Source organism: Procambarus clarkii, chromosome 63, assembly GCF_040958095.1.
Source record: "Procambarus clarkii isolate CNS0578487 chromosome 63, FALCON_Pclarkii_2.0, whole genome shotgun sequence".
Classification (NCBI taxonomy): Eukaryota; Metazoa; Arthropoda; class Malacostraca; order Decapoda; family Cambaridae; genus Procambarus; species Procambarus clarkii.
The window spans coordinates 9,336,516-9,358,512 of NC_091212.1; the positions used below are offsets into that span (position 1 = coordinate 9,336,516).

General features: G+C 40.6%; 1 long non-coding RNA gene across 1 annotated transcript; it reads left to right on the plus strand.

The window, feature by feature from the left end:
- Positions 1–5,654: 5,654 nt before the first annotated feature.
- LOC138349733 (uncharacterized) lies at positions 5,655–18,538 on the plus strand. Its single transcript, XR_011223564.1, has 2 exons — positions 5,655–5,786; positions 16,207–18,538. It is a non-coding gene; the product is annotated as an uncharacterized lncRNA (long non-coding RNA).
- The last annotated feature ends 3,459 nt before the right edge of the window (positions 18,539–21,997 follow it).

The following is a 21,997-nucleotide window of genomic DNA, read 5'->3' on the forward strand; positions in this document are numbered from 1 at the left end:
TTGTGGGAACCGACCTGTGAGATTTATATTTATTTAATTTATATGAATTTATATTTACGTTAATTTATATACTTCGATAGCAATTTGTATAATAAGTGGACTGTATTTCTGCAATAATCTCATAATCTCACAAATCGATCCTCTACACATTAGGGGGGGTTTATTAAATTAATATATATGCAGCCAATCAAACTACATTAATAGCTACATACATTGATGAGGTTCCTTCTCTTATAGTACAGCAGGTTAGTCCACCAGGTATAACTAGGGTGTAGACACCAAATTATCCTCTTTGAGGTAGCTTCTATCACCCAGTAACTGGTGCACATAATCTTGCATCCTCGTCTTGACCTGTCAAAAGTGCGCTAGCTGTGAAGCCAGAAACCTATATATGACAAGTATTTCAGAGAAAACTGTATACAGTACATGGAACATGAGGACCTGGCTTAATTACCTTTAGTTTGAGGCTTCCATGTGATCTAACCGGATAACCCTACCCAATGACATTAATGGCCACTAATGATAGATAATGGGTTTCGGATAGACACTTAACTTGAATTTGTAGACAGCGTGTTGATAATGGTACACTTTTAGTTTCCATAACACTACGTCCAAGTAAATTTAACAGGAGCCGAATTTGCTCCCGTGTGAGCCTCTGGTCTCAATAAACAACAATGGCTGCCCTCCTTCCTCCACTCTGACGCCTGGCTTACATTGTCCAGATTTCAGAACGTGATAGAAGGGTCACATTTACTCTACTTTAATATTAATAATTAAGTTAATTTATATAAGATGTTTTTATGATGGTAAAGTCCAAAGACTAATGTATTTAAGAATAATTCCCACCATAATAGGTGGTGAATTATAATAGTATGTGGTGATGATATCCCGTTTTCTATAGACGGTAATTCCACTACAAGTTACGTTTTCTATGGGTAACTTGTTGGTAATACAGTTATTATCTGTATGATTATTAAATGGTGTCGGATTTTCCGACATAATTCCCCAGGGGGCTGCTCACGGGTCGAAGTCCTAATTAGAACAGACGAACACCGATACTCCTCCTTCAAATTATAGTTAGTAATCACACATTTGTGTGTCTGTTCGTACAGGACGGATGTCCCGTACTAGAGTTGCAGGGGTTAGAAGTCTAATGCGATTTCACTTCCCTGTCAACTCTTGAAAGGCTAATATTCAAGCCTAATTACATATTATTTAACCCAGAAGACTGGATGTGATCAAGTACTACAGTCAAGTATGATTCAGGGACTGCAGTGAGATCAGTGACATTAGATATAACTTGAAGTTTGTTCAGGTAACTGGTCACTGATATATAAACACTGAGGCCCATGGAATACATCTTGATTAAATAATAAATGTATCAAATCAGTCATCAAATTTATTGGGGTTTAATTTAGTTAATTGATTCAGAAGATTGAATAGCTCATCATTAAAGTAAAGTATGGTTCTGAGACTGCAGTGGGTTCAGTGACATTGGTCGCAGTGACTTGTAGCTGTTTTAGGCTACTGTTCACTGATTTGCCACTGAGGCCTCATGAACTCATCTTCAGCTTTAAATGATGATACTAACATCAACCTCTGTTACTATAGTCAGCTGTAATCTCCTTAGTATAATGCTACTGGAGAAATATAATCAGCTGACAAATTTAGATTTCTACTGGTATTGTTTATCTGCAGGCATAGGTCTCCTCAGGCTTGATACTGGGCCTGAGAGTAATTTACCTCCTGCAGACTTTAACATGGTTATGCCCTGATATTTAGTAGGGCTACCGATGAATCGATGGTAGTAGTCTGTCCCAACAAGGAGACCGAAGTCGGTGAGGTGATCAGACTTAATATTATCTGCCAATTTTATTCCTCTATTTCTCAGGAATTTGGCTGTTGCTCGCAGACCTTGAACTTGTAGGTCTACTGGTATTTTGTCCACCACAATGGCTTGTACTCGACAGACGTACCTGCCTAAGCGTACTGATGGTTGTACCACCTGGTAGACTTGAGGTCCTGCATCTGTTACAAACCCTGAGATGTTGAATGACATCTGGGCTACAGGCCTTAATTGTAATTCATCTGCCAACTTTTTAGTAATATATGTTCTCTGGGATCCTTGGTCAAACAACCCACGGGTATGGACCTTGGCCCTCTTATTCAGGATGGTAATTTGGGCAGTAGGCAAAGTCGTATTACCTTTAGACTTTGCCGATTGGACACTCTTTGTTTGTTGCACCTTGCAGTACTGTACTGTGGTGGGAATGCTATCTTCCACCTTGGGTCTTGAATACGTTAATTTCGTATATTTGCACAGTGCTGCATGGTGCCTACCTCTTCTACACCTGTTACAGGTGTTGAATTGGGTATCACAATAGTCTATGTTGTGTGACTTGAGACACCTCGAACATCTCCCTAATTCCTGGAGTCGCTCAATACGAGTGTCTCTGGTTGGATAATTAGCACAACGGTATGTTGAATGTTTCTTTTTGCAGAACATACATGTCCCCCAGCCTACTGCACGTTTGGAAGTTACCGGTTTGGGTGAACTAGTAACAGTAGGCTTGGAGGATGCTGCTGCATTGTCAGATTTTCTGCAACTTGATGTTTGAGTAATTGGTTGATGTTTATTTGGGGTGGTTGTTTTACCCTTTAATTGACTATTATTTTCTATTTCTGAAGGCTTGCAAGAGGCTTTAACTTCCTCATTTGCTCGTCGTTTGCTTATGATGGAATGTAAACCTTCAGTGATGTCCTGTACTGTCAGGATGGTGTTATGTTGATGTGCATATAATTCATCTAGTATATCGCTGGACAATTTTCGTTGAAGGACTACTTTGGTCATCCATTCACTAGTAGTTATATCAACCTTAAGTCTGAATGTTCTTAGTAGTGACTCAAACTCCATGCTGAAGGATTGTAATGAGTCAGCAGTCTGATCAGGTTGAGGTAAATCCAGCAATTGTAGTACTAGATGTATGACAGTTTTCTCATTGCCAGCATTATCTCTAGGAAGCTGGACTGGGAAATTAGTGCTGTCGCTATTTTCATTTACATTTTCTACTACTGGTTCAGCTTCACCTCTAGTTTGGAGGCATGTTAACTTAGTAGCCTCAGGTATTGGGTTTTCAGAAACCACAGAGACTGTGGATAAATTGTCTGAAAACTGCTTAATTTCTGGTGGTATATTATTGGGTGAAGCTGTAGTGGGTGAAGCTTTACTGGGTGAAGCTTTATCCTTGTTGATTAAAGGATCTAATCTGGCTTTACATTTATTCTCAAAAAGATCCAGATCATCCATAACATTATCTACTTTATTTGATGTACTTGCTATTTGTTCTGATTCAATTATCCTGTGTAAATGTTCCAACCTGGCTTGAGTTTCTTCTTCATATTGTGCTAGGTCAGACAGGAATGGTTCCACATCTTCAACTACTACATCATCGTGGACTTGATTTTGGTAAGATTTCCTATTTGCTTTCAATATATGCAATTGGGTTTGAATCTGTAACAGTGGTATTTTCAACCGATGATAATTAATTACAGGCTCATATAACAACTGTTCATATTGGTTGAGATCTCTTGTTAGTTGGCGTTTGCTTGATATTAAAGCACGCTTTGCTTTCTGTGGATTAGTCATGGTGACTTGTTAATTGAGCACCACTGGCTCATAAATTGTGAGCAAGTACTAATGGTAGCCTAGGGTAAATTCTGCACTCACTAGGCAATAATCCTACCTCTACTAGAGGTTAGCACTTAAAATTAATACACATTATATATATATACAATCATACACACTAATGATTTGAGTGATAAACCAGTGTCACTGGAAGTACCTTTAGGTTAGCTCTTCTATATCACCCTAGGATGGAAGAGACACTAATTAATCACTCAAAGGTGTAATGATCATAAGTAATTTATTATATATACAACTCAACTCGAGTTGATAAAAATTACACCCAAAATAGGGTCTGGACCATTCATTAATGGTGTTAGGTTGTTCAATATAGTACAACTGACTATTGTAATAATGGGACTAGGATGAACAATAATAGTTCAACTAGTCATATCCTACCCTGTTGTGGGTTGGCAATTAGTAAATATTATATTGAGAACACTAGTGCAATATATATTAAATAATTCTCTATTTGGAGAAATAATATACACAATTATTGATAATAGCCTCTTAATTAGCCTCTATGAAACTTCTAATATTATCTAGAAGTATTAAATATTATTAGTGACCTCGCGAAATAAAGTCCACAAAATTCGTAGATAATCTCTCGCGAAATGTAACACCACGAAATCCGTGAACAATCTCGCGAAGACACAGTCACTAATTTGGCTGGATTCTATATTAGCGCTGTCATTTCACGAAATAACACGCCACCAAATATCTGTGGGTGTGCATGAAACCGCTGACGAAGCTGAACTGGGCTGAGGGAGGCTCCTGAGCTCCCTCGAGGCTACGCTGCCGTCTTGACTGTTGGCTTTGTTTAAATAACACTGCACTAGTATATTTAATGAATCCACTGGTTTGGTTAACTGGTTCATCCGGTACTAAGATGACCAAATGTGGGTTCAAAGGATCAAATAATCCGTCATCCGGTTCGAAGATGACCAAATAATCCGGTTCTGAAGGTCCAAATAATGTGGGAACCGACCTGTGAGATTTATATTTATTTAATTTATATGAATTTATATTTACGTTAATTTATATACTTCGATAGCAATTTGTATAATAAGTGGACTGTATTTCTGCAATAATCTCATAATCTCACAAATCGATCCTCTACACATTAGGGGGGGTTTATTAAATTAATATATATGCAGCCAATCAAACTACATTAATAGCTACATACATTGATGAGGTTCCTTCTCTTATAGTACAGCAGGTTAGTCCACCAGGTATAACTAGGGTGTAGACACCAAATTATCCTCTTTGAGGTAGCTTCTATCACCCAGTAACTGGTGCACATAATCTTGCATCCTCGTCTTGACCTGTCAAAAGTGCGCTAGCTGTGAAGCCAGAAACCTATATATGACAAGTATTTCAGAGAAAACTGTATACAGTACATGGAACATGAGGACCTGGCTTAATTACCTTTAGTTTGAGGCTTCCATGTGATCTAACCGGATAACCCTACCCAATGACATTAATGGCCACTAATGATAGATAATGGGTTTCGGATAGACACTTAACTTGAATTTGTAGACAGCGTGTTGATAATGGTACACTTTTAGTTTCCATAACACTACGTCCAAGTAAATTTAACAGGAGCCGAATTTGCTCCCGTGTGAGCCTCTGGTCTCAATAAACAACAATGGCTGCCCTCCTTCCTCCACTCTGACGCCTGGCTTACATTGTCCAGATTTCAGAACGTGATAGAAGGGTCACATTTACTCTACTTTAATATTAATAATTAAGTTAATTTATATAAGATGTTTTTATGATGGTAAAGTCCAAAGACTAATGTATTTAAGAATAATTCCCACCATAATAGGTGGTGAATTATAATAGTATGTGGTGATGATATCCCGTTTTCTATAGACGGTAATTCCACTACAAGTTACGTTTTCTATGGGTAACTTGTTGGTAATACAGTTATTATCTGTATGATTATTAAATGGTGTCGGATTTTCCGACACGAGTCTTGGGTATGAAGTATTCAATATGGTCTCCTTCAGCGCCTTCAGCAGCCAGCACATCTGCTCGTTCATTCCCACATATTCCAACATGGGAGGGGATCCACAGAAACTTGACGACTCTTCCCTGGTTGGTTAGTACCCTCTAAGCTCTCTTGATTTCTGTGACTATCGCAAGATTTTCTGCCCGATTTTTAATAAGGGTTTGTAACCCTCTAATAAGAGTTTGATTTGCTCTGATTTCAAAAGCAGCCTTATTTTTAATAAGGCTGCTTTTGAATCAGTGCAGATCACTGCACCATTAGTGTTTCGTTCAAGGAATATTAACATCTTAGCAACGGAATTTAACTCTGCTTGCGTTGAAGAGGTATAGTTCTCAATACGTGCTTTTTCTTCATTTCCGCGTTGAAAGGCGTTATTTTTAATTACAGGGTATGCTGCACCAGCTTTGCCATTGACAGGATTAGATGACCCATCAGTGTAAATTTGATCTAATTAGTTTCCGGCTTCTTTATAAATTTCTTCAAGATGCTTCTGCCTCATTTCTTGTGGTATTATGTTGGACTTTTTCATTGTCATCTCACTGATTAATCATGCATGGGTCATCCTCTTAGGGAGGTAACCTCTCTACAGGCATGAGCTCACGGTCTTGCTCAAGCAGGTGAAGTTCTTCGAGGTAACAGACTGATCTTTGCTTTCATTTCTTGCTTCTCTTATTTCGTCCTGTAAGTAGCACAGGACTCACGTTTTTCTGGACAATATCATTGCAATGGGGATCACTGGTTATCTTAATTGCAAGCTTAGCATTCAATTCCTTAATTCTGCTTTTAACACTGAGGAGGGACAACTTCTCTCGTAGAATAGATGTTTTGGCAGTTTTTGGAACTCCAAGAATGATTGTCATGGCTTTATTTTGTATGCTTTCAAGTTTTTTCATATCGCTTTGGGAATAAATGCACGAAATTGATGAGCCTCAGTCTACGACGGAGCTCACAGTGGCTGTGTACATCATTTTAAGCACGGCAATAGAGCTCCCATTCCCAGTTTAGGTAATAGCGTTCAGTGCCTTGAGTCGACTTTTGCATGTTCCTGTGAGTTGGTTGAGCTCCTCTTTATTCCCCTTGTTTGAGACGCCAATGACGCCAAGGTACCGATAGTGGTCAACTCATTCAAGCATTACACCATAAATTTGTAGGTCTTCATTTTCTCACCTCTTGTGATAAGTGAATGCTTTTGTCTTGTTTGTGGAGAGGCTGAAATCGAGTTCAACATATTTCTTTCAAATGAGTATTTTCCTTATAACAGTATAATGAACTGTTTAATTTTTCCCAAGGTGGGAGCTTGTATTAGGACATCATCTGCATATCCCACTTGTTGTGTTCCTTCCGGAAATTCAAAATTTGCAATTGCGTTCATAAGTATGTTGAATAGTGCCGGGCTTAAGGCCCCTCCTTGGGGGTCCCGAGTTCCATACTCATTGTTCTCCAGATTGCTCCGTTGAAGCAGACTTTGGCTTTCGTCCCTCCCTGAGAGGTAGTCTTCAGTCAATTTCATGAGTCTCCCTTTGAGAGACTCTCCCCTTGGGGAGCCTACATGGAAGCTCGTCCAGGATCGCAATCCCCTGCGCTTTATCGAAGGCTTCTTTAATGTCAACAAATACAGAGTACTTAGCTGTGTCATTAGCCAAGTAATTAACTATACAATTTGCGGTGCTTCGTCCTTTAGCAGTTCCATTGAACCCCCCCCCCCGCCCCTCCCCTAGCATCTCTATTTTGTGCAACAGTCGGTTTAGAATGATCGTTTCAACCATCTTGTATGTGTATGCCACGAGACTGATAGGTTTGTAATGATCTGGTGGTGTGTGAAGATTACATGTTCCTTGATAGAGCCCTATTGTTTGTGCATTTTTAATCGACTTGAAAGAGACGTTGTTGTCTTGCCTATATACTGTGATCGTTGGGGCTGACAGTCATAAGGAAGTTTGCGGTCTTCTTGATTTTGTAGTAAATTGTTAATTGCATCTTCTGATTGGTGTCTGTGGGGTTAACGTTCCTTTCAATAATATCTTTCAGGACTCTTTCCTCCGTTTCATAGGCTGTGGAAAAGAAGTCCCTGTAAAGCAATCTAATAGGAGATACGGGTGTTGTGTTGGTCGTTTCTTCAGAGGTTGCATGGCGCTTCATCTTTCTTTAAATGACGTCTTCAACATAACCGTTAGAGAAGCCATTATTGACTAGGATCTCCCTCACTCTACAGCGTTCCTAGTCGACCTGCTTCCAATCAGAACTGTGAGTTAGAACTCGGTAAACGTAGGTGTTGACAACACTCCGCTTGTACTTGTCCGGACAGTCACTATTAACATAACCCTTTGAGAAGCCATTATTGACTAGGATCTGCCTCACCCTACAGAGTTCCTCGTCGACCTGATTCCAAACATAGTTGAGCTATCACCTGCCAGCATAGTTGAGGCAGTTGATAGTTTTTTTTTTTTTTTTTTATTTTTATTTTTACATGCAAGCATGCGTATAACGTACAAGAAAAACAGAACAAATATAACATAGAACAAAAGTACAAAGCACACATATGTACAAGGACAAAGGAACAAATCAATAGAAGACCAGCCAGAAGGGCTGACCACAAAAAAATGCATATACAAACAATACACAATTAGTAACACAGTGTAATACAAACATAAGGGAAAACCCCAGGACAAAATGCACACAAAACAAGCCTGCTAACACCTCAAATACATACAGAGAGGCGAGAAACATACAAGAATAAGGACAATAACAATAAAGAAAACAGATCCGCCATAACAAACGGAAGGCAAAACATAAAGAGCACACGCCAACAGCCAGAAGGGCACACAATATGACAAACAAGTGCACACGACATCCACAACCGAACACACAAACGCATAGGAACCGCACACCCCCCCACGAGCCATACAAAAAAACCCACAAAACAAACCGGAGCACGCAGGAACCGGGAAACAATACCCACCCCACCCACTCACATACACACCCCACAACCAGGCAACACAAAATACATAGAAATCACTTGCGAGGAACCTCGTGAGAAATGTACTTCTCCGGGAACTGCTCACGAGGATATTTCGACCTGTAAGCTTCCCAGACGAGATCATCAAGGTCGGTAGGGTTTTTGATCCCCCGCACTCGGGCGGGTATCATAAACTCGGGAACATCTATATCTGGCGGCATCGGCCAATGCCTAAGGTCACTGACGCAAGTAGCATAACGAGGCTGGGGAGCGCCAACCACGCCCTTCGAGGAAGCAGATGACACCGGAGAAGCGGACGAGGGACGCCGAGCCTGCCACGCCTTCGCCATCGGAGCAGGTGTCGGACGCTGAGACGACAGCACTTCCACGGATACCGCAGGAGACACGGAAGGGACTGCAGGAAACGGAAGAGGCGGCAAGACCGCTGCCGAGGAAACGGGTAACGAGGAAGGGGCCACAGAACATCCAGAGCGAGCATCCTTTCTCAACATCACCACCAGGCCACCCCGCTCACCACCAACTACAGCAGGGGGAACCACCGCCCACGAAGAACCGGAGCCATCCGACGCAGGACCCTCGGACACCGGACCAGAGGTTGAGGCCGAAACGCCGGCACCGGCATCCTCAGGCAAGTGTACCTCCGCCACCACCGTAGTGTGCACCACATCCGGAGCCACGCCACCGTCAACGGAAGGACGACACTCGTCGAATTCGCCAACATCAGCCCACACAGAAGAACGCCGGGAACGCTTAGGCTCGGGCCGCACATCATCAGACCCGGAGGCAGACTCAGCGACCCGCGCAGCACCAACCGAGCGAACCGACGCACGCCGCAGCACGGCAGCCTCCTCAACCACACGGGGCACCAGGCCAGGCACAGGAGGGAATTCCGGATCCACCTCAGCTCCCAGCACAGCCGGGACAGACGGCGAGGGTGCAGGGACCGGGACAGACACAGCAGAGGAAGAACTGGAAGACGAGGGGACCGAGCAAACGGCAGGCGGAAGAGGCTCAGGGACACCAGCTGGAGCACTAGGCGAGGACACAACCTCCGGAGGAGATGCGGCAACAACAGGGGGCGCAACAGGCGGAGCAACAGATGCTACAGAGGGCACCTCCTCAGCCGAAGAGACGTCCATACCCACCGAATCATTCCCCACAGGAAGGGGCGGAAAATCCTCCTCACTGAAGAGGTTCACTGGTGCAACAGGAGGCGCAGAACAGTCAGCAGCCTGATGGCCCAAAAGACCACAACGATAACACGTCCGCGGCTGACGGGCGTAAAACACCCGAACGTTGAACCCCATAAGGCGCACAGAGGACGGAATATCCGCCCGGAGTCTCATGCCCAGGGTGCGAATGTTAGTCCTCACACCCTTAAGAGGACTAGAAGACACCACGTTCACTCTCACACTAACAACTGCGCCAAACCGCCCGAAATACCGCCGTAGCAGAGCCTCTGGAAACTCCAAGGGAGCCCCATGCACACTGATGTAAGTAAGTGCACCACTTCTATCCGAGAGGGTGACAGTGCCCGCACCATCCGGCAGGGGCAGTGTCCGCCCCTCGTATCGCCGGAGAAAATCGCGATACGCCGCCTCCTCTGCAAACTTCACAATGGCCCTACGGGCCGTTACCAACTCTACCCCATAAATCGCAAACACAGGGACAGAGAGCAGTTCACAAGCCAGGGCAATCTCCGGGTAACCAGCCCGCACAGAGAACTCTAGTCCCACAGACTGAGCCCGGACGACTGGGGGTAGAGGGACCCCCATCGTAACGCCACGTCAGCACAGGCGAGCAGACACACCCGCCCCCAACCGGCCGAAACGGGCAAACAACACCAAACTGCTGGAGCGCCGATTCAACACGTCTGCCCCGCACCGAAGCTAGGGCCAGACTCCCAAGGCAGTTGATAGTGGTAACTATTGTGATGTTGTGTACCTTGATTTTAGCAAAGCTTAAGTCAGAATGGGATAATGTTGTTAGTGGAATCCCTCAAGGCTCTGTCCTGGGACCTCTGTTGTACATAATACATATAAATTATTTAGATTCAGGTTTGAGTAGCAACATTTGCAAATTTGCCGATGATACAAGAATCGGTAGGAAAATTAACACGGAAGAAGACTCACTATCACTTCAAGTTGATCTAAATAGGGTTTTGAAATGGTCAAAAGATTGGTAGATGCAGTTTAATGCTGATAAATGTAAAGTTTTGAGGCTAGGTAATGATGATAGAGTTTCAAGATACGAGTTAGATGGTGGTGAGATTGCGAAGTTGGATTGCAAAAGGGATCTGGGAGTTATGATTAGTAAGAATTTAAAACCAAAGGATCAATGCATAAATGTTCGTAATAAGGCCAATAGGACACTGGGATTTATTAATCGAACCATTAGTAATAAGACACCTGGTGTTATTCTTCAGCTATATCTTGCTCTGGTTAGGCCCCATTTAGATTATGCAGTTCAGTTTTGGTCGCCGTGCTATAGAATGGATATAAATTCACTTGAACGTATCCAACGTAGGATGACAAAGTTAATTCCGCAAATTAGAAATCTTTTATGCGAAGAAAGTTTAACAAAGCTTAAATTGCATTCACTGGAAAGGCAAAGAGTTGGGTTTGATATCTCACCAGTCGGTCAGGTGAATTCACAGTGAGAGGTTGTGTTAACCGGAGCTCCTGAGTGTTGTTATATTATCATAGCAATATGGAAGTTGTAGTTAAGGACCTGGTGACTCTAGTGGGAGCCCTGAGGACAGAGTTGGACTTTCTGCGGGAGGAGGTGCGTCAGCTTAAAGAACAACGAGAAGTAACGAAGGAGGAGACCAGCAGTAAAGGGACCTCGTCTTGGAGAGTTGTGAAAGACAGGGGCCTTAAGAAGACTTTGATAAAGCCGCCTTCAAACGCCATAGCAACCTCTAATTCATTTGACGTTTTGGAGGACGAGTGCTGTGGAGAGACTGTGGATCGCGCAAAAGGGAAAGCAACGAAGAGAAAGGAAGCGCAGGCCCCTCAGAGGGTAAAGGAAGTACCTAAGCAAACATTAGTTGTGGGAGATTCCCAGATAAGGTATTTGGATAGAACGTTTTGTGCTAGAGATAGGGGGAACAGGTTAAGGGTTTGCTATCCCGGAGCTGGCATTGGTGATATTATAAACAACATGAATGATATTATGGCTGGTAATGGGAACAATCCCATTATTTGCATTAGCGTGGGAGGAAATGATGTTGGTCGAGTTAGGAGTGAGGAACTGATTCAGAGGTATAAAACAGCCATAGAGTTAGTTAGGAGCAAGGGAGGAATCCCGATCATATGTGGCATTCTTCCAAGAAAGGGAGTGGGAAATGAATGGATATCGAGGGCACTTGGTGTCAATTGCCGGCTGGAAAGATATTGCAAATCAAATGCAATATCTTTCATAGACAACTGGGAACACTTCTATGGAAGAAATGAAATGTATGCTCGTGATGGGGTGCATCTATCGAGAGCTGGGGTTGTTGCTGTTGCGAACTCGTTAGAAGAAGTGGTTAGAGGTGTTTGTTTGGGTTTAAACTGTTAGTAGATAGAGGTATGGGAATTGATTTGGAGGAAGGAGGTAATAAAAGTATGTGTTTGTGGGAGAAAGGAATTGGCAAAACGACCAGGGAAAGAGAAGGTCCGCAAAATAACAATTCACTTAGGGTATATTACACTAACAGTAGAAGTCTAAGAAATAAAATTAACGAATTAAATGCTCTTGTCTGCACAGAAAAAATAGATATTATTGCACTTACCGAAACGTGGATGAATGTAGAAAATAGAGAACTATTAGCTGAATATCAAATATATGGATTTAAACTATTTCACACAGATAGATATATTAGACGAGGAGGTGGAGTAGCCATATATGTTAGGGACAATTTGAAATGTAGTCTCAAAGAGGGAATCAAAACAGAGCCACACACAGAAACTATTTGGATTGAATTAAACGAAAAAGCTAATAATATTATAATAGGAGTAATATATAGGCCACCAAATTTAGACAGAATGGAAGCAAAGCATCTATGGGATGAAATATCTAGAGCATCTAGATCTAACAGTATTTATGTCATGGGTGACTTTAATTTTAGCGGAATAAACTGGTTGAACAAAACAGGGAATAGTGAAGCAGAAGATTTTATAGAATTAATTGACGATTACTTTCTTACGCAACACATTAAGGAACCAACACGGGAAAATAATATTTTAGATTTAGTGTTAACTAACAGGGAAACGCAAATTAATGACATCGAAATAGGGAGTGAGCTAGGGAGCAGTGATCACAAAGAAATCAGATTTAGCATAGAATGGAATAGACCAGTAGGAGAAAATTCTGTTAAAGTGCCAGATTTTCGTAAAGCTGATTTTAATAGCCTAAGAAATTTTTTGGGTCAAATTGATTGGAAAGTCTTGGGTATAGGGTGTGGGCCGGTCTTGGAGCGAGACATGAACCCAGCGATAGGTGACTTAAATGGGGATTTCGATGTGGATTCAATATATAACTTATTTAAGAATATTCTAAACAAAGCACAGGAACGTAGTATACCATACAAATTGAATAGATCGAATACTAATGACCCAAAATGGATAACAAAGAATTTGAAGAACCTTATAGGTAAAAAGAGAGCTTGGTACAAAAGGATTAAAAATGGGGAGGTCACTTTAGAACAGGAATTCGTACAACTGGTTAGAAATGTTAAAAAAGAGATAAGGAAAGCAAAAAGAAACTATGAAGTTCGCATAGCAGGGCAAGCAAAGACAAATCCTAAAGGGTTTTTTCAGTTATATCGTACTAAGACTAGGGAAAGGATAGGTCCATTAAAAACTGAGACAGGTCAAATAACAGATAGTGATGAAGAGATGAGTAGTATTTTTAATAAATATTTTGTATCTGTATTTACTAAAGAGGAACTTAACAATATGCCTTCAGCCGAACAAGTCTATGTGGGTGGGGACGAGGACAGGTTGACGAGTTTAACAGTTACCAGGGAGGATGTTCTTAAACAAATAGTAAAACTCAAACCAAACAAATCCCCAGGGCCGGATGAAGTGTTTGCCAGGGTGCTTAAAGAATGCAAAGAGGAGCTTTGTGACCCACTGTCAACCATATTTAATAAATCAATAGAGTCAGGCAGAGTGCCAGAGTTTTGGAAAGTTGCTAATGTGATACCAGTTTTTAAGAAAGGAGATAGATCACTTGCGTCTAACTATCGACCAATTAGCCTAACGTCTATTGTGGGAAAGTTACTCGAATCTATAATAGCAAATAAAATTCGTCTTCATCTTGAAAAACATAAATTAATAATTGAGTCGCAACATGGTTTTATAAATGGCCGTTCATGTTTAACAAATTTGTTATCTTTTTATTCTAGCATTGTTGAGGCAGTTGATAGTGGTAAGGATTGCGATGTTGTATACCTTGACTTTAGCAAAGCTTTTGATACAGTGCCACTTGAAAGACTGATTAAAAAGATAGAGTCTCATGGTATTGGGGGTGCTGTATTAAGCTGGATTAGGGCATGGCTATACCAAAGGAAACAGAGAGTTAGTATAAATGGAATCAAGTCAGAGTGGGAAAATGTTGTAAGTGGAGTGCCTCAAGGCTCTGTCCTGGGACCTCTGTTGTTTATAATATATATAAATGATTTAGATTCAGGTTTGAGTAGCAACATTTGCAAATTTGCCGATGATACGAAAATCGGTAGGGAAATTAATTCGGAGGAGGACTCACTATCACTTCAAGTTGATCTAGATAGGGTTTTGAAATGGTCAAAGGATTGGCAGATGCAGTTTAATGCTGATAAATGTAAAGTTCTGAGGTTAGGTAATGATGATAGAGTTACAAGATACGAGCTAGATGGTGTTGTGATTGCGAAGTCGGATTGCGAAAGGGATCTGGGAGTTATGATTAGTAAGAATTTAAAACAAAAGGATCAATGCATAAATGTTCGTAATAAGGCAAATCGGACACTTGGATTTATTAATCGCAGCGTTAGTAACAAGACACCTGGTGTGGTTCTCAAGCTATATCTTGCTCTAGTTAGGCCCCATTTAGATTATGCAGTTCAGTTTTGGTCGCCATATTATAGAATGGATATAAATTCACTTGAACATGTCCAGCGTAGGATGACTAAGTTAATTCCCCAAATTAGAAATCTTTCATATGAAGAAAGATTAACAAAGCTTAAGTTGCATTCACTGGAAAGGCGAAGAGTTAGGGGTGACATGATAGAGGTTTACAAGTGGATGAATGGACATAACCGGGGGGATATTAATAGGGTATTAAAAGTATCAACACAGGACAGAACACGAAACAATGGGTATAAATTGGATAAGTTTAGATTTAGGAAAGACTTGGGTAAATACTGGTTCAGTAACAGGGTTGTTGATTTGTGGAACCAATTGCCGCGTAACATTGTGGAGGTGGGGTCCCTCGATTGTTTCAAGCACGGGTTGGACAAGTATATGAGTGGGATTGGGTGGTTATAGAATAGGAGCTGCCTCGTATGGGCCAATAGGCCTTCTGCAGTTACCTTTGTTCTTATGTTCTTATGTTCTTATATGACATGATAAAGGTTTATAAGTGGATGAATGGACATAACAAAGGGGATATTAATAGGGTATTAAAAGTATCAACACAAGACAGAACACGAAACAATGGGAATAAATTGGATAAGTTTAGATTTAGGAAAGACTTGGGTAAATACTGGTTCGGAAACAGGGTTGTTGATTTGTGGAACCAATTACCGCATAACGTGGTGGAGGTGGGGTCCCTCGATTGTTTCAAGCATGGTTGGACATGTATATGAGTGGGATTGGGTGGTCATAAACAGGGACTGCCTCGTATGGGCCAATAGGCCTTCTGCAGTTACCTTTGTTCTTTTGTTCTTATGTCCTTTGTTCTTTTGTTCTTATGTTCTAAACAGAGCTGTGAGTTTGAGCTCAGGTCAATGAAGACGTTGACAACACTCCGCTTATACCTGGCCGAGCAGTCACTATTAACATTAATATGCGTGTTTCCTTAGTGTTGACTGCAGTATGAAAGCCTCCATTCCTTTCCGCGACTGTTACTTCTAGTAAGGGCAGCTCCCCATCACTCTCCGTCTCATAAGTGAAACTTAACACTGGATTTTGCTGGAATGCCTCCTTCTACGTCTGCAAATGTCCGACATCAGGTACCTGCATAAATATGACATCAACATACCTGCAGAATATGGCAGGTTTTAAGGCCATATCAACTAAGACCCTCTGTTCAATGGTACCCATGTAAACTTTCGCGAACAGGACACCTAGGGAAGAACCCATGGCGACCCTATTCACTTGTTTATACATGTGCCCATCGGGACTCAAGAAAGGTGCCTCTTTAGAGCAAGCTTCGAGTAATTTCAGTTGTGTCTCCAGTTGTGGATAGCTGAATAGTTAGTATTTTATATAGTTGGCTGCAGTATATATGTTTGCATCTGAGTTATTGTTTTATCCACTGTATTAATTATTTACTTATTTATTACTACAGATTATGTACAATCGTGGGTGCTGTGTTGGTGGGCGTGGTGGTGACGGCGGCTTCCATGTTCACCATATGCAGTTCCTCTATGCCAGCGACACAGGCATCCCAGACGACTTTGAACTGCACTACCACCAGTGTCCCTTGTACTGTTGATCATATGAAACCTAAGGAAATTTATTTTAAAATTTCAACGATGTTCGATTTGTTATATAACAACTGTCATCACATTGACTGGCTAGATCATAGTTCACTTGTGAAGGAATCTGGGAAGCTTGCTTACTTTCCTATCAGGAGATGCAAGGAGGAACTAAACCCTTGCCCATACGACTCACATCATTCAGAAGAAATGATGCTTGCTGTAAATCGGCGGCAGAATAAAACAGTGAATATGAAAATTGAAAATGAAAAGGATAATTCTATAATAATTCTGGCAGTGACTTTCGAGGAGGATAAACAGTGCGGGTGTGTAGGCAGTAGTGTTTGGAATAAAATGCCCAAGGACAAGAAGCCCTCAAACACGTCTGTTCCGTGTGTGTACAGTGTGTACACAGTGGTGAATACCACTGACAAACAACTCAACCTCAACTGCACTACTTGCTCTGGGCAGTAGGCATTGACAGTACACAACTAACAACTTGGGTTTTCACGTTTTTATGACGTATTCGAACTGTGCTACAACTTGCTATATTCTTTGTTACAACTTGTTAAGAAGTGTTAAAACTGGTTCGAACGTTGTAGCAACGTTGTCGCTTCGTCGTGTCTTTGGCGGGATACTGTTTCTCAACCAATTGAATTATTTATTTACCAATGTATTTACTTTAAAATTATTTATTTACATTTCATTTATCTAGTTATTAAAAAGTTATATTATTTACTTACAAATGTTATTTATAAAAGTTTTACTCATTTACATATTTATTGCAGATCTACGTTAAAGTATTTCGCATTATCAACTTAATATTTCTTACTAACACCGCTCTTAACTATGGATACTCTTTATGTTGTAACAAATTTACTGAAACAATCTTTATTTAACGTTTCTTATCTAAAATCACTCTTCATTCAACTGAAAATTGTCTAGTGTATCTTTTTCGCATCATTTCTTAATTAAAATAACTTTTCTTTCACTCAAAAAACTAGTAAAATGAATCGTTCATAACGTTTCTTAACTAACATTATGATTTGTAAAGTAAGAAAATCGTCAAGGGGTAAAATTCTTCATATTTTTCTAACCTAAAGCTACTCTCTGAGACATCCATACACATCAAAGGTTACTCTCCAAGCTATCAAGGATATTTTTCAAGACACTCTCCGTGTTCTTTTTATGTAAGAATGGTACATTCAAAGACATCAGAGATAATCTCAAAGACATCAAGGATACTCTTCGAGACATCTTTACACAACAATTGTTCATTCTGAAACATCTTCATGCATTAAAAGACACTCTTTGTGATGTATTTATGTAACAAAGATACTCTCAGATATATCATGGATGCTATCCAAGACACTTTTCATGTCCTCTTTATGTAAGAAGAATGCACTTAGAGACATCAAGGATACTCCCCGAGACATCATTGTGTAACAATTATACACTGCGAGACATCATCTTGCATTAAAAGTCACTCTCACTGACGTCTTTAAACATCAACGGATACTCTCTAAAACATCTTCGTGCAGTAAATGAAACTCGTTAAAACATCAGAAATACATTCTGAGATATTTTTATATAACCTTGGTACTCTCCAAGGCTTCTTTATGTAACAAGGCTAGCGTCTTTGTGAACTAAAGGATGGTCTCCAAAACAATTTTATATCAGCAAGGTTACTTTCCAGAACATCTTCACGCATTTACGGATACTTTCCAGGATGTAAAGTCATTACATCCAACATCTTAAGACAATGTTGACCAGACCACACACTAGAAATTGAAGGGACGACGACGTTTCGGTCCGTCCTGGACCATTCGTCCCTTCAATTTCTAGTGTGTGGTCTGGTCAACATACTTCAGCCACGTTATTGTGACTCATCTCCTGCATCTTAAGACAATCTTTTCATAAAACATCTTAATAAAGAAAGCGCTGCATTCAATAGTCAAGGGTAATTTTTTTTAAGTCATATGTAACATTTAATATATATGTTCTAAATAAATTATTCTAAGGTATATTTCTTGAACATATTTAAACGACGATTTCTGTTAAACTTACTAAAACATGTCTTTATGTAGTCACAAACAACTTTAAGTATTATATCAAACTAAACATGTACAACTTTTCATAATATTTCATGACTTTATGTACTAATAAACTTATGCCTCCTGTAAAATTAAACAAATAACTAACTTTTATGTAGTATCAGTTTTACTAAGGCATTTTCAATCAAAACATGTTAATGATAAACATGTTAATATGTCACACATCTCTATTATGTCATTCACAAAAATACTTCATCTCTCTTTCGGTCTCTCTCTGTAATATATCTATTATTTCTAATTCATATAACTTCCATTAAGCAGTAGTTTTTCTGTTATATATTATTAAGACAAACTTTTACCAAAGACATATCTTGTAATGTAACTTGTTTATACAGTAACGCTCGAACATTAGAAGGTTCGAATCTCCGTCCGGGATGATCCCAGATGCACCTTAGTCGATTGCGCCACAACATGGCCAAAAGAGTTGCAACCGGGTGTGCTACTGCCCTCACACGGATTCTGCAGCCTCTCCGAGGCACAAACCAGGGTTTTACACAATTCCCCCCCCCCCCATGCATCCGGGCTCTGTCAACAGGCTGTTCTACCTCTGTTCTCCGTGTAGTAGCACTACCAGTTGTAATTCTTTTGACCATGTGGTGGCGCAATCGATTAAGGCGCATCTAGGATCATCCTGGACGTGGGTTCAAACCCTCAACATGGGCCTTGTGGATTTGTTCATTTGACGTATCACGCTATTGTGACTTCTGTGTGTATTGAAGTAAGGGCAAAGAGGTAGAACAGCTTGTTGACAGAGCCCTGGGGCATGAGGCAATTGTGTAAAACCCCAGTTTGTGTCTCAGAGAGGCTGTGGGATCCGTGTAAGGGCAGTAGCACTACTGGTTGTAATTCTTTTGACTATGTAGTGGCGCAATCGACTAAGGCGCCTCTGTGATCATCCCAGACGGAGATTCGAACCCTCATCACGGGCCTTGTGGATTTGTTCATTTGATGTATAACGCTTCTGTGATTTCTATATGTTAAAAGCATTGACTATGTCATATGTTTCTGTTATCTCTCACAAAATACTACGATAAGAATAAGAATACGATAAATAAGAAGAAAATTCTTCTTTTCTCTTTTCTCAACAAACATTCTCTCACCCACTTTATCTTAAAACTTTTCTCTGAACAACAATGCATTATTCTACCTAACCTAAGTTACCTGAGCTAACCTAACCTAATGTAACTTACCTAACCCAATTTACCTAATCTAACCAACCTAACCTAACTTACCTAAACTCACCTACCTGATGTAGCTTAATGTAACTTCCATAACCTAACCTACCTGATGAAACTAACCTAACCTAACCTACCTGATGAAACTAACCTAACCTAACCTACCTGATGAAACTAACCTAACCTAACCTACCTGATGAAACTAACCTAACCTAACCTACCTGATGAAACTAACCTAACCTAACCTACCTGATGAAACTAACCTAACCTAACCTACCTGATGAAACTAACCTAACCTAACCTAAAATTTCTAGTGTGTGGTCTGGTCAACTAACCTAACCTAACCTACCTGACTTAACTTACCTAAACAAACCTACCTAACCCAACTTGCATAACTTCACCTACCTGATGTAACTTAACTTCCATAACCTAACCTTTCATAACTTAACTAACCTAACCTAACTTTGTCACAGCTCCTGTGATGCAGTGGTAAAACACTCGCCTGGCACTTTAGCCTGGGTTCGTTTCCTAGCCGGGGAGGATTGACTGGGCGCCAATCCTTAACTGTTGCCTCTGTTCACCCAGCACTGAATGGATACCTAGTTGTTCAACGATTCGGGAGGTCTTATTCTGGGGAAGATTAGAATTAAGGACCTGCCTGAAACGCTATGCATGATAGTAATTTTACAAGAAAGTATAAACTCTTGAATATAAATAAATAAAAATAAATACCCTACCTCACTTAACTTACCTAACCTAACCTCACCTACCTGATGTAACTTAATGTAACTTACTTAACTTACCTAACCTAACTTACCTAATGTAACATACCTAACTTAAGTTATATATTGTACATACCCGATGTAACTTACCTAACTTAACTTACATTATGTAAGTTACATAGCCTAACCTACCTAATCTAGCTTACATAATTTTTTTTAAGAACATCTAATCTCTCTGAAGCATCAACTCTTCATCTATATATTTATCAAGACAACACTCTTTCACACTTACACTTACAAACCAACGCTTACATATTACTTTCACAAATTTAAACAAATTTGCACACCTCTGACAAAACATGTACACTCTAACACAAACTTATAAAAATACACACACCAGCTTACATTCAAACATGCACAAACTTATGCAAACATGTACAATTACACTTGCAATCTTATACAAACTTACACAATATTACAAAATCTACACAGATATTTAGTTCACTAACTTACACGTTTTGTTAAACACTTGCACACAAATATTAATTTCACTACGCATTCTTGTGTCCCAGACCTCATGAGGAGGGTTGGGGCTTAGGAGCTTAACCTCCAAAGAGCTCTGGTCACTGCACCAGACTGTTCCTTGTGTCCAGGTAGACAACGTCCCCCAACCACTCTTTGCCTGAACAGACAACCAACCTTGGCAGCCACACTCACTACCGCCGGTCGACCAACAATGCACTATAGAGTGCTTGTAGTTTACTCAGGAGATCACCCTGTACACCTCTTGAAATGGAGAGGGGTTCAGCCCCACATCTCTAGGGGGGTGCAACTCCCGCGCTGGTCTCATTGTCCTGTGCACACACCCTACTTGAGCCTCCGTGACTCCCCACTCTCTCCTTGTTTGGAATGATCTCCTCAATCCCCTTTTCTGAATTAATATTTCTTATCACCCTGTCTACAGCTGTGATCCTTTCTCTCTCCCTCTCCCTCTCTCTCTTTTCTGCTTTCTGGGAAGCCTCATCAGGACAAGGGCAAACACCTGTGAACTATACACATTTAATAACAAGGAACATGTACAGTACACTACATAAAAGAAATAAGAATATTAACCTGAACACTTCAAGCTACTATAACCTGGTTGCAATCCAATACCACCCCTGGCTTCACCAACTGTCTATATCAAGTGGTTGCCCAACTCCTGGCTTGCCACTTATTACTCCCCCCCCTTCCCCACCAAGTGGGTTAAATCTTGCCGTAATAATATTATACAATCAGCCCAAATATATATATATATATATATATATATATATATATATATATATATATATATATATATATATATATATATATATATATATATATATAACAACTCAGCCTATGGCTGTAATACTAGAAACATCCGCATAGAAATTTCTCAACACAAAAAAATGGTCAATCACCCACCTTCCACTGCGTCTTACACACCAATGACATTCAAGCACTCTCCCAACACATTATATGTAGTCACCATGAACCTCCGCTCTGCATCTAGAGGCTCACTACCCCTGTATATCTCTAAGTTCTCCCAGAACTGTCCACAAGGGTCTTCTGCAGCTCTCCCAGACTGATACACAATGAAGCTTTTCTCGAACACTAGTGATGCTCCAC